Source organism: Oncorhynchus kisutch, linkage group LG23 (genome assembly GCF_002021735.2).
Source record: "Oncorhynchus kisutch isolate 150728-3 linkage group LG23, Okis_V2, whole genome shotgun sequence".
NCBI classification, from domain to species: Eukaryota; Metazoa; Chordata; class Actinopteri; order Salmoniformes; family Salmonidae; genus Oncorhynchus; species Oncorhynchus kisutch.
The window spans coordinates 18,286,575-18,301,008 of record NC_034196.2 but is presented as its reverse complement, the minus strand read 5'-3'; positions in this window follow the sequence as shown (position 1 = coordinate 18,301,008).

Here is a 14,434-nt window from a genome sequence, read left to right as displayed (position 1 = left end):
TGGAAAACTAAGAAGCTTCAAATTTTGATACTATTTTAAGTCAGTCTGACAAACCGCTATAGTTGTTTTTTCCCTTAATGACATAAAATGTTAGGAAGACCTGGGAGACGATATTGACAATGATGATGATGATGAATGAATGGATACAGATATGTTAGAATGCCCAGTCATGATCATATATTGTCAGACAGAAATGACTGCAGTTTTAAGACCATCCATAGAACATACTATATGCCAGTTAAACTGAATATCATGCACTCATCAATGTCATTATTCTGCTGGAGGTGTAAAACACAAAACGGGACATATTTGGTATTTCCAGGTGTGGAAAGCTCTTAAAGACTGACCCAGAAAGTCTCGGCTGTAATCGCAGCCAAAGGTGATTCAAACATGTATTGACTCAGGGGGTAGAATACTTACATGCAATTACCGGTGCACGTAGGCCAATGGATTCATCTTAATAATACTGACTGTATTGATGTGCCGCTGATGTGGTTTTGCATCTCTAAATGCCCAATCAAGAATCTAATGCCTCAATCTGCATCATCACGTCTTCTCTCCAACAGGAAAATTGCTGGAGCTGAACAGGTCTCTAGCCATTTCAAAAACAGCAGCAAGCAGCAGCCAATCTAACAGCAGCACTCTCTTTTTTTCCCTCACTGCTCTCGGCGAACTATGTATTTTAAAGAGAATGTAGGGTTTGTTTGTTTCTCTCTCTTGTCGAGAGGAGCATAAAAACATTTGCGGGTACAATGGGAAAGGAAAACAGAGACAAGCCTTGAGACACTGTTGTTCTGTGTAAATCATTAAGCAGTGATTAGGATGTGGCTGAGGGCTTTTTGATGAGCTTCTCGGTGGGATGCTGGGATGTTGTGCGGAGCCGCTCGCCTATGTAGCATCCCACAGTGGTGCAGCCCTCCCCTTGTAGCTTGACAGCTACTCCCACTGCAGTCCTTGAACACTCTCTTTACCTCTCTCGTTCCGCTGTCTCGCTCAATCACTTCTGTCTCTCACCTTCTCTGTCTCTTTCTTTCTCTAGTTCTTTATATCTCCTTGCACTCTCTTTCTTTCTCTTGTTCTTTATATCTCCTTGCACTCTCTTTCTCTCTCTCTCTCTCTCTCTCTCTCTCTCTCTCTCTCTCTCTCTCTCTCTCTCTCTCTCTCTCTCTCTCTCTCTCCCTCTCTTATAAACTCCAGGTTGTGTCTGTAATTCTTGTGTGGGTCAGTGGCTGGGTCTGCAAAGAGACCTGATTTATTATTTTTTCCAAGCAGATTACATTGATGACATTTTGCTTGACATTTCATTCCAGCCCTTCTCCCCATTCATCTGCTTTGGCGCAGCAGAGCGTCTTTGTTCATGTGCTTCCCGGGCCACCCCTGGCGAAATCACCAGGTTTTGCTAATGAACTATTTGCACTGAGTTGAAATTGTAATCACCCCCGGCAGGAGAGTGAGTGAGTGGGCGTCTGGGCTTTAAGGCTGTGTACATTACTGGAGCTTCCCCCATAAGTGCTGTCCATGGTGCTGAAACTGGCTTCCTCCTCAAGAGCTGTCCACGGTGCTGAAGCGGAACCGTACTGTGACAAAACAGAGTCGTCCTCCAATATTGAAGGAAAGTTAAGCCCAGTAACCAACTCTGACAGTACAGTCGCAAGAACAGTCAATCTTACTTAATCTTGCAAAACGAAGAGGCATCTAATTTGTTTTATATATGGATGCACTATATGCAGGCTGTTGAAACAACACGGGTGTTTATATGCTTTAAGTGTGAATACATTTTTGGTATGAATAACATCACTGTTATTTCTTGGCACTATGTATCAAACCAATGTTAGATTTTCAAGAAGTGACTTATTGAAGCTAAACGCATGTTTCCAAGGTCATGCATTATACTGTACACGATAAGTAAAAAAAAAAAACATGACATAAATAAGATGTGAAATTACACCTCTATGTCACATTCCACAGAAAACAGCACCAGTTTTGAAGATCTTATGGGTCATCCACGTCTTTGCTGTGCATTTGTAGTCCAATCTGAGACAGTAATAGATTACTTAACAAAGACAAATGATTCTACAGAGATTTACTGGAAAATGCAATAATGGTTGCGACTAAAGAACAAATTATTTTCCCTGGATACATATGTTACTCTCATTACCATGGTACGAGTGTGTCACCGTAAGTAAGTAGCAAGTAGTATGATGAAGTCTGGAAAACGGTGACGATGACTTCACATGCCAGCCTTCTGCATGTCTGAAAAGTCTCATTGTGACAGTTCCCTCCTCTGAAGTTCCGCTACACACACTAAACAAACGTATTTTTGTCAACAGAAGACGTTGAGTCGTGTTTGAAAGCGGTACTGTCAAAGCGAACCGAAGGTCTCTTTTCTAGGGAAATGCTGCGGATGTGACAGGCACAAAGAGATGCCAAATACTGTAGGGGACCTGTTAGAGCTGTCTGAGCAGATGGTGTGTAATGCTAGTGGAATGCCATTCACATTCCCATGATAATGAAGATACCGTACGTGCCACAGTACAGAATGTTCCCAGGTTAAAAAAATACCTGGAAGAAGGACCAAGTTGGAGCATTGACTAAAATAGTTTTCTAATGTATGATCTTGTGATGCCTCTACTGTAAAGTGTACTGTATGTGTATACACTAGGTGTATGTATACACTCAAATCCATAAATTGTATCGTTATCGAAGATGTTTTTCTTTATTATGTTCTAAATAAGATTAGGTCTATCTTCACAGGTGAGGAGGTCATAGGAGTGATTAAGATCAAATCCAATCAAATCAAATGTATTTATATAGCCCTTCGTACATCATCTGATATCTCAAAGTGCTGTACAGAAACCCAGCCTAAAACCCCAAACAGCAAGCAATGCAGGTGTAGAAGCACGGTGGCCAGTCCTCTTCTGGCTGTGCCGGGTGGAGATTATAACAGAACATGGCCAAGATATTCAAATGTTCATAAATGACCAGCATGGTCGTATAATAATGTTAATAATAAAGGCAGAACAGTTGAAACTGGAGCAGCAGCACGGTCAGATGGACTGGGGACAGCAAGGAGTCATCATGTCAGGTAGTCCTGGGGCATGGTCCTAGGGCTCAGGTCCTCTGAGAGAGAGAAAGAAAGAGAGAATTAGAGAGAGCATATGTGGGGTGGCCAGTCCTCTTCTGGCTGTGCCGGGTGGAGATTATAACAGAACATGGCCAAGATGTTCAAATGTTCATAAATGACCAGCATGGTCAAATAATAATAAGGCAGAACAGTTGAAACTGGAGCAGCAGCACGGCCAGGTGGACTGGGGACAGCAGGTAGTCCTGGAGCATGGTCCTAGGGCTCAGGTCCTCTGAGAGAGAGAAAGAAAGAGAGAAGGAGAGAATTAGAGAACGCACACTTAGATTCACACAGGACACCGAATAGGACAGGAGAAGTACTCCAGATATAACAAACTGACCCTAGACACAAACTACTGCAGCATAATTACTGGAGGCTGAGACAGGAGGGGTCAGGAGACACTGTGGCCCCATCCGAGGACACCCCCGGACAGGGCCAAACAGGAAGGATATAACCCCACCCACTTTGCCAAAGCACAGCCCCCACACCACTAGAGGGATATCTTCAACCACCAACTTACCATCCTGAGACAAGGCTGAGTATAGCCCACAAAGATCTCCGCCATGGCACAACCCAAGGGGGGGCGCCAACCCAGACAGGATGACCACATCAGTGAATCAACCCACTCAGGTGACGCACCCCTTCCAGGGACGGCATGAGAGAGCCCCAGTAAGCCAGTGACTCAGCCCCTGTAATAGGGTTAGAGGCAGAGAATCCCAGTGGAAAGAGGGGAACCGGCCAGGCGAGACAGCAAGGGCGGTTCGTTGCTCCAGAGCCTTTCCGTTCACCTTCCCACTCCTGGGCCAGTCTACACTCAATCATATGACCCACTGAAGAGATGAGTCTTCAGTAAAGACTTAAACGTTGAGACCGAGTTTGCGTCTCTGACATGGGTAGGCAGACCGTTCCATAAAAATGGAGCTCTATAGGAGAAAGCCCTGCCTCCAGCTGTTTGCTTAGAAATTCTAGGGACAATTAGGAGGCCTGCGTCTTGTGACCGTAGCGTATGTGTAGGTATGTACGGCAGGACCAAATCAGAGAGATAGGTAGGAGCAAGCCCATGTAATGCTTTGTAGGTTAGCAGTAAAACCTTGAAATCAGCCCTTGCTTTGACAGGAAGCCAGTGTAGAGAGGCTAGCACTGGAGTAATATGATCAAATATTTTGATTCTAGTCAGGATTCTAGCAGCCGTATTTAGCACCAACTGAAGTTTATTTAGCGCTTTATCCGGGTAGCCGGAAAGTAGAGCATTGGAGTAGTTTAACCTAGAAGTGACAAAAGCATGGATAAATTTTTCTGCATCATTTTTGGACAGAAAGTTTCAGATTTTTGCAATGTTACGTAGATGGTAAAAAGTCCTTGTCCTTGAAATGGTCTTGATATGTTCTTCAAAAGAGAGATCAGGGTCCAGAGTAACGTCGAGGTCCTTCACAGTTTTATTTGAGACGACTGTACAACCATTAAGATTAATTGTCAGATTCAACAGAAGATCTCTTTGTTTCTTGGGACCTAGAACAAGCATCTCTGTTTTGTCCGAGTTTAAAAGTAGAACGTTTGCAGCCATCCACTTCCTTATGTCTGAAACACATGCTTCTAGCAAGGGCAATTTTGGGGCTTCACCATGTTTCATTGAAATGTACAGCTGTGTGTCATCCGCATAGCAGTGAAAGTTAACATTATGTTTTTGAATAACATCCCCAAGAGGTAAAATATATAGTGAAAACAATAGTGGTCCTAAAACAGAACCTTGAGGAACACCGAAATTTACAGTTAATTTGTCAGAGGACAAACCATTCACAGAGACAAACTGATATCTTTCCGACAGATAAGATCTAAACCAGGCCAGAACTTGTCCGTGTAGACCAATTTGGGTTTCCAATCTCTCCAAAAGAATGTGGTGATCGATGGTATCAAAAGCAGCACTAAGGTCTAGGAGTACGAGGACCGATGCAGAGCCTCGGTCCGATGCCATTAAAATGTCATTTACCACCTTCACAAGTGCCGTCTCAGTGCTATGATGTGGTCTAAAACCAGACTGAAGCATTTCGTATACATTGTTTGTCTTCAGGAAGGCAGTAAGTTGCTGCGCAACAGCAGAATGGAAGATTCGATATAGGCCGATAGTTTTTTATATTTTCTGGGTCAAGGTTTGGCTTTTTCAAGAGAGGCTTTATTACTGCCACTTTTAGTGAGTTTGGTACACATCCGGTGGATAGAGAGCCGTTTATTATGTTCAACATAGGAGGGCCAAGCACAGGAAGCAGCTCTTTCAGTAGTTTAGTTGGAATAGGTTCCAGTATGCAGCTTGAAGGTTTAGAGGCCATGATTATTTTCATCATTGTGTCAAGAGATATAGTACTAAAACACTTGAGCGTCTCTCTTGATCCTAGGTCCTGGGAGAGTTGTGCAGACTCAGGACAACTGAGCTTTGAAGGAATACGCAGATTTAAAGAGGAGTCCGTAATTTGCTTTCTAATAATCATAATCTTTTCCTCAAAGAAGTTCATGGATTTATCACTGCTAAAGTGAAAGTCATCCTCTCTTGGGGAATGCTGCTTTTTAGTTAGCTTTGCGACAGTATCAAAAAGGAATTTCAGATTGTTCTTATTTTCCTCAATTAAGTTAGAGAAATAGGATGATCGAGCAGCAGTAAGGGCTCTTCGGTACTGCACGGTACTGTCTTTCCAAGCTAGTCGGAAGACTTCCAGTTTGGTGTGGCGCCATTTCCGTTCCTATTTTCTGGAAGCTTGCTTCAGAGCTCGGGTATTTTCTGTGTACCAGGGAGCTAGTTTCTTATGAGAAATGTTTTTTGTTTTTAGGGGTGCAACTGCATCTAGGGTATTGCGCAAGGTTAAATTGAGTTCCTCAGTTAGGTGGTTAACTGATTTTTGTCCTCTGGCGTCCTTGGGTAGACAGAGGGAATCTGGAAGGACATCAAGGAATCTTTGTGTTGACTGTGAATTTATAGCACGACTTTTGATGTTCCTAAGACTGCTTATAATATCTCTCTGGACACTTGGAGAAGGAACACAACCCAATGTATCTGGGTATTATTTCCTCTCCAGCAGTGTTATGGTCTGAAATGTTCCTTCATTGCATTACTATGATTAGATGGTCATTACAGTATGGGTGGCCAGGTTGGGAATGACCCATTCAGGGGCTATAAAGTACGGGTACAGACCAAACTTCATCCAGTGTCCAGGAAATCGATTCGCGAGATATGCAAATATGCACATATTTAATGAGATATCACTGCATTTGTATATTTTAATACAATATTTAAATAAAGGAAATACTAAAAACTATTATATTTGTGTGTACAATTAACTGGTAAATGTTGTGATATGATTAAGGGAAGAAATATTACTCCATGAGGGTGTGGTGCCTGATCTTAAATGAGCATCAGTATTACATTGGTCGGGGATCTGTGGCGTGGAAGTCTCTGTCATTGAGATAGCGGCCGCAAATTGGATCAGTTAGGTCCCCTGGAGCTGTGTGAAGCTAGAACACACACACACACACACACACACACACACACACACACACACACACACACACACACACACACACACACACACCCACACACACACACACACACACACACACACACACACACACACACACACACACACAGAATGAGTGAAAGTCACTAGCGTAGCGCAGTTTCCATTGATCCTCTCCCCAACCCTAAGAGAAAAACAAATCAAGTGCATCAGCCACTCACAAGGTAGAGACTACCAATCACTGTCCATGGTTCTGAATTTGTGATGTCTATGCGGCTGCCTATCGATAGACTATCAGATTATGTGGTGCTATTGCTTGTAGTAGCCTATAGCTTTGCTTTAATGGATACATGTTTGTTTTTATTTGGTCGTCATTTCTCATGTCAAGCCTAACGTTTATGTTTCATGAAGCTATAGGCCTATCGTGTCGCAATGCTGCTATTTAGATAATGGCTGGTGGCAATAATGTATTTACTTGTTCAGTGTCACACCAGCTTTCGCTTTGGCTCCCCCTCTTGTCCAGCTCAGACTTTCGGTGTCACCGGCCTTCTAGCTGCTGCCGAACCTACTGCTGGAAAATGCCCTTCACTCATCAAAACCGGACTTGTCTCGTCATCATTACACACACACCTGGTTCCAATCCCAACTCTTTCACTCTATACTCCCTATGCCATTTGTCTTTGTCGATCATTATTGATGTTACTTGTTTTCCTGAGAGGAATCTCTCCTACTATTTCCTGAGTACTTTATATTTTGCACTTTGGGTTCACCCTGTGCCTTTTTGTTTATGGAGATATACTGTGAGCACAACAGCGTTTGGGTTTCATTCCACTTTGTTCTATAGTGCATAAATTAATTCAGTAGTTATAAACCTGCGACTACACCTCTCTACGTCAGTGACATTCAGTAATTAAAGTGGGAAATTCAAACATTGCAGATTGCAAAATGAATTTTGACGTAACAGCACACTAATCAAATCAAATCAAATGTATTTGTCACATGCGCCGAATACAACAGGTTTAAACCTTACAGTGAAATGCTTACTTACAAGCCCTTAACCAACAATGCAGTTTTAAGAAAATACACCCCAAAAAGTAAGAGATAAGTAGAAAAAATAATTAAAGAGCAGCAGCACATAACAATAGCGGGGCTATATACCATGTATATGTACCAGTGCAGAGCCAATGTGCGGGAGGCACCGGTGTCAAGGTAATTGAGGCATTTATATACATGTAGGCAGAGTTATTAAAGTGGTAGCAGCAGAGTTAATAACAGAGTAGCAGCAGTATAGAAGGGGGGGGCAATGAAAATAGTCTGGGTAGCCATTTGATTAGCTGTTCAGGAGTATAGAAGCTGTTTAGAAGCCTCTTGGACCTAGACTTGGCGCTCCGATACAGCTTTCCGTGCGGTAGCAGAGAGAACAGTCTATGATTAGGGTGGCTGGAGTCTTTGACAATTTTTAGGGCCTTCCTCTGACACCGCCTGGTATAGAGGTCCTGGATGGCACGAAGCTTGGCCCCGGTGATGTACTGGGCCGTACGCACTACCCTCTGTAGTGCCTTGCAGTTGGAGGCCGAGCAGTGATCAGTAATCAGAAACCAATTTATAGTATTTTTAGTGTATGCAACTGTCCTGTTGGCCAATAGCCTAACTTAGCAGTCCTCACGTTTTCTCACAGCTTGGATAGAAAATGTGTGCTGCGTAAAACCAGTCTGCCCTATTTATTGTCAAATAATATTAATCAGTCCACTTTCAAAACAATAGCTTACTAGGGATTGTTTCATTATGCAGACAATGTAGTCTAGACTACTAGCCTATCTGTATCTACGGTATATACAGTATTAGCTGGTAGCCTATTTATATTACACATTGGAAATCTGACTCCACGCTGTCAGGGCTATCCGTCTCATCACTCATAGGCTTACCAGTGTTCACAGACAGAGGGTGGCTGTCATGAGCGCTGCTGGGCATCTGGCAGTCATCAGCTTGGTTTTCTGGGAGAAGAGGAGGAGGAGAAGGACGGCAAGCACTCTCAATAGAGGAACTGTCACTATTCTCAAGGGGAGGACGAAAAGGCGGAGCAAGGCTACTGTCATTGCCGGCCTGGGCAGTGAGGACTCTGTCTGGACTGGGAGGCTGCTAGTACTAGCTGCTGCATAGGTAGGCCTACCAGCTTCTACTTGTAGTGGTGTTTTGTCAGTCTAGGGCGAGGTGGTAACTTTGCTGATGTATTAGGTAGATTTGGCAAGAGCTTGATCAGATAAATCTTTTTGCAGCATTTTTGTGCACCACTTGGTCTTGCCTTTTATTTATCCATCTTGAACAACCCAGAGTTTGTGGGCCCCCCACCTTGCAGTGTTTCTGATACGCCCATGGTGAAAGTGAAGGCGTTTTTCTTTATTATGTTCTAAATAAGATTAGGTCTACCTTCACAGGTGATGAGGTCATAGGAGTGATTAAGACTGCTTATAATATCTCTCTGGACACTTGGAGAAGGAACACAACCCAATGTATCTGGGTATTATTTCCTCTCCAGCAGTGTTATGGTCTGAAATGTTCCTTCATTGCATTACTATGATTAGATGGTCATTACAGTATGGGGGGCCAGGTTGGGAATGGCCCGTTCAGGGGCTATAAAGTATGGGTACAAACCAAAGGGCCAACTGCAACATTGCTTCAACTTCCATTGGTGCTTTTCCTCTCTCTCAGCCCGGTCAGGGCCCATGTTGTGGACTCAGCATTCTTAACCCACGTCACATCAACTGACGCTCGCACCAGCCCCTCTCCCCTTGACAGTTAGGGTCTGTAATAGAGACAGGAGAGATAGGGGTCTTAAATGTGAGTGATGGCCGAATGACAGCTCAATCTCATAAACAACCAACAGCAGGCCTGAATGTTATTGGTGAAGGGCTGCCCAGCCGTGTGCGGCAAAATCACTCGATCACACGGACCAATCTCCCCCTGCTCTAATGTGATTAGTGTGGATCTCCTCTGCCTGCTTCTTTGTTGTTGACTAAGTGTAATTAAATTAAATGAGCATCAGTACCTCACTGGTCAGGGATCTGTGGGGTAGAAATCTCTGTCATTGAGAGAGTGGCTGCAAATGGGATCAAGTTAGACCACACACACTTACACCCATGTACGGACAAACACACACATCCACAAGTTCATACACTCACACACACAACAAGTGAAAGTGCTCTAAGCTTTTTCTCAAACTCGCAGAGACGATGACCGAATATACACTTCATGTGTAATCTCTTAAGTAAATCTTAATTAAGCCACACAGATGAACTGTAAGACTGTGTGAGCAATTTAGGAGGAGAGCCCACTGTCCTTGGTAGCTGGCCGCAATGGTGGCACTGTATTATCCTCAAAACGGGCAAAGTTTGTCTGGAAGCAAGATGTCGGTGTCTGTGATGTGGCTGGTTTTCCTTTTGTAGTCCGTGATTGTCTGTAGACCCTGTCACATACGTCTAGTGTCTGAGCCGTTGAATTGTGACTCCACTTTGTCTGTGTACTGACATCTTGCCTGTTTGATTGCCTTACGGAGGGAGTAACTACACTGTTTGTATTCAACCATATTCCCAGTCACCTTCCCATGGTTAAATGCAGTGGATTGTGCTTTCAATTTAGCCCGAATGCTGCCATCTATCCACGGTTTCTGGTTTGGGTAGGTTTTAATAGTCACAGTAGGAACAATATCCCCTATACACTTCCTGATGAACTCAGTCAATGTGTCCGTACATACATCAATGTTATTCTCAGAGGCTACCTGGAACACATTCTAGTCCGCGTGATCAAAACAATCTTGAAGCATGGATTCTGATTGGTCAGACCAGCGCTGAATAGACCTTAGCACGGGTACTTCCTTTTTGATTTATTTTCTGCCTATTGGAAGGGAGGAGCTGTGATCTGATTAGCTTTGAAACACAGTCTACTATTAGAAAATGTAAGATGAATCAGAGAAGACAATAAACTATCACTTTTCACAAGAGCATCCACCTGAGACACTTAATGTTGGTGTAAAGTTGTTCCTAGCAGCTGAAGATGTATAGCAACAGAGGAGTGATTACTTGCCATGCATGGGTGGCATACCTGGTTGACCCCACCATATTTCCCCCAACAAAATATAACAGTGTGTCTCTTTCCATGGACAATTGTAAAATATGCAAAGAGTGTGATTCATAAGGTCACAGTCTGTTTTGATTTGCATATTGAAACTGTTTTGTAAACGCAGCAGAACAACAGAGAATAAACAATCAGCTTATTGTTATCAGCAGATCTGTCCTCTTGAATAATGCAATGCAATACTGTGATGATAAACCTGAAGAGCATTGAACATGCATAAAAACTTTTTCATAGGCGCACGCTTTAATGCATTACTGCAAAGTAAACAATGAACTGGAATGGACTTCTTCAAGTGGGCAGTACATCGATTGTGTGATTTTTGATGCAACCTGCCTGCTTTCTTAAGTGTTTTTACTCAACAAAGTAAACTGCAGCTTCTCTCTGCCCTCGAAGTCGGGACAACCACATCAATCAATGTCTTTGATTGTGGGACACATTGTAAAAGCCGAGAAGTTATTAGCAGGCAAAGTCTACAGAATACACTTTAAACTTTTCAGAGGAAGTGTTTTAGATGTGTAAAAGCACTGTCAGTAAACAATGACCTTGACTATGGAAGAACACACTCAAAGGACTCCATTTAGTATGAGAGAGAGAGATCGGCTCATATGTAGACGTGCTCTATTACCATATCCCTTCCCCTTCCAAGTCAATGAGAGTTCTGGTCACCAAGTGGAAGCTTGTGGTGGTGTTCACTCATACTGCATTATGTGTTATTTACACTGATTGATAACTACATTGTAATGCTATATAGTAAATCATGCAATGCTAAGTAAGTGTTCGGTTTAAAGCTAGCCAGATCAAATGTGTGGACAAGTATCATCATATGTCGATGTCAGATATAGATATTAATCCATATTAACTAGTATGGCCTTCAGAAGAAAACTGTATGTGTTGGTGGAGCAATTTGACATCATGGCTGCATTTACACAGGCATCCTAATTCTGATCTTTTTTCCACTAATTGGTCTTTTGACCAATCACATCAGATATTTTCTCACCAGCTCTCTTTCAGAGCTTATCTGATTGGTCAAAAGACCAATTACTGAAAAAAGATCAGAATTATGCTGCCTGTGTAAACACAGCCCGATATACACAGAGGGAAACCCTTGCAAAAGAGTCTTTAGTAGTATCTTTAGTAGCAGAACCAACCCCCAAAAGTATAGTCTACATCATCTTCCGTAATTCACATTTGGGCATAGTAATATTACATATAATATATGTTGTTTATCAGACGTTCTTTCCAAAGCGAATTACAGTCATACACACATTTGACCTATAGGTGGTCCTGGGAATCCTGGCATTGCAAGCACCATGCTCTACCAACTGAGCCACAAATGACCACGAGAAAATCAAACTACTCATGGTGATGGTCTCCTGGGAGCAAACATGATTAAATCCAGATTAATTCATCATTGGATGACATTGGACCAGCTGTTAAGTCAAGTGGAACTTTGATTGTTAAAACTGTCCAGCAACAAAGAGCTTGCCAGCTGCATGGTTAAATGTGTCTGCTCACTCACTCCACCAGCAAGGTTTCAGGTAAACCGAAATCGATAGCTAAACTCAAAATGATCCCTATGTAAGATAGTACATTAATTATAACTCCTCAGACACTGATAGGCTACATTAAGCTGGTGAAAAGAGCTTAATCCTCAACTATTCCACAAGCAGCTGTGCGTGATTAGCATATTTAAGATCTCCACGTTATTATTGTTTGGGCAGCCCCCCTTGTGGATAACCTGATTTAAATCTAGGTTCATGCTGGGCGAAGCAGAGGAGCACTAAGCTGCTAAGAAGATTGGCAGCACTTCGGAATTTGATGAGGACACTTGGTTAAGCAACCAACCTGTCCCCGCCCAATGACAGAAATGTTTTCTTCCAAAGCCAATTTAGGATTTTTACTTTGAAGTAAACACGTGTTTCAAGTGAAGCCCTCAGGGGTATTGCACACAATTTACACCACTAAAAAGCACCACATTACACTAGAGACTAGGAACTGCTTTGCTTTCTATGGTTTACCCACTTTGCAAGACTGAATGAACAGAATTGCTCAAACATTTTGCTCAACCATTTTGCATGTTGCAAGGTAACCCCCAAGGAAACTGTGACTATCTGGCATACTGTAGCTGGGCTCGATGGCGTTACTGTATACAAATCTGATCCCAGACCAGTCCCGTACCAAGGTTACTAAGGAAATCCCTGTGTCCCTGACCCAAGGACCTCCCTTTAGTGACTCCATAATCAGTTTTTTAGGCCATTGCAGTTCCAACGGGATCCGCTGTCATGGTCTGGTGAGTTTGATCTGGTGCCCAATGTTGCAGTGCAGGCAGTGAGTATATTCTCAAAAGAATCTTAGCATTTTTAGAAAGACATGCAGCATGTCCATTTTCGGTGGAAATATAGAGCTGTATATTTGTTTTAATAATAACTCCTCTTCACTACTAATCACTACTAACAGTGATAAGGAACCGATGTATTCATGGCCAGTCAGTTTTTCCAACTTATTTCAAAGACTTTCTAAGAACAGTATAATATAATGTGTAATATAATGGACAGTTGGTTCTTCAATGAACTTTGTGAAGGAGAAAAAGTTCCCTCTGCACGCCACTTGAATAGTTAGAACAGATGCTGATATGGTTTTGCTCCGGGTATTGGGAGACTATTTGTGAGGTGTTGCATAAACCATTATGTAATCAAATGGTTTGTTTGTTTGTTTGTTTGTTTGTTTGTTTATAGCTGTCGCTTTTTTTCTAAGCCAATGACTAAGGCATACAAACAGAGCAGCACTACCTGCATTATTCTACCCACAATGATCCTGCGGCTGCTGTATTAATTTGTGTAACTGCTCAATTAAAACCGCTGAACCCTCTGTCCTCTGTGTTATATTTGGATCCCGCCCAAACAGACGCCTTTGTTTGGAGAGAAGAATAAATAAAAAGGCAGATCGAGCAAATAGTCTCCAACTCAGAGAATTGGGAATCCAGAGTAAACTCATCTGGCAAATACAGCTTCAGCGGAACTCTGAATTAGTTAGCTAGGAACAGACGTGTGTCTACAAGATGGCTGAGTTTGTCGAAACGCGAGCAGGCAAGGAGCCAGAAATACCCTCTTGTGTTCTTTCTTTTCACGTGGTGCAGAGGGTCGGAAAAATGTATGTTGACGGCGGAGGGAGCATTGGAATTCCAAGCAGGAAGTCTTCCAACCGATGCTGAGAGCTCAGCAGCCAACCAATGCACAGTGATACATTTCCAGGAGAAGCATCTGTCATAGTGATACATCTCACTGTGACCCCAACCGGTGAACAACAGCCACGTTACGCCATGATCCACCATCTCCCCATCCCCATCCTCCTCTGTCCATCACTCCTCCCTCGCTCATCCCCCTTCCAATCACAGTCAAGCCCATGGCCGGAAGAGATTTCATGAGACCAGTATTGTAGGCATCCATCTCGGAGACTGACACAAGGGGATAGGCCGGGTCAGACGTCTGTTTTCAGTAACAAACAGTGCATTCGGAAAGTATTCAGACCCCTTCACTTTTTCCACATTTTGTTACGATACAGCCTTATTCTAAAATGGATTAAATTGTTTTTTTCCCCTCATCAATCTACACACAATAACCCATAATAATGAAGAAAAAACCGTTTTAAAAAATAAATTTTTGCAAATGTATACAAA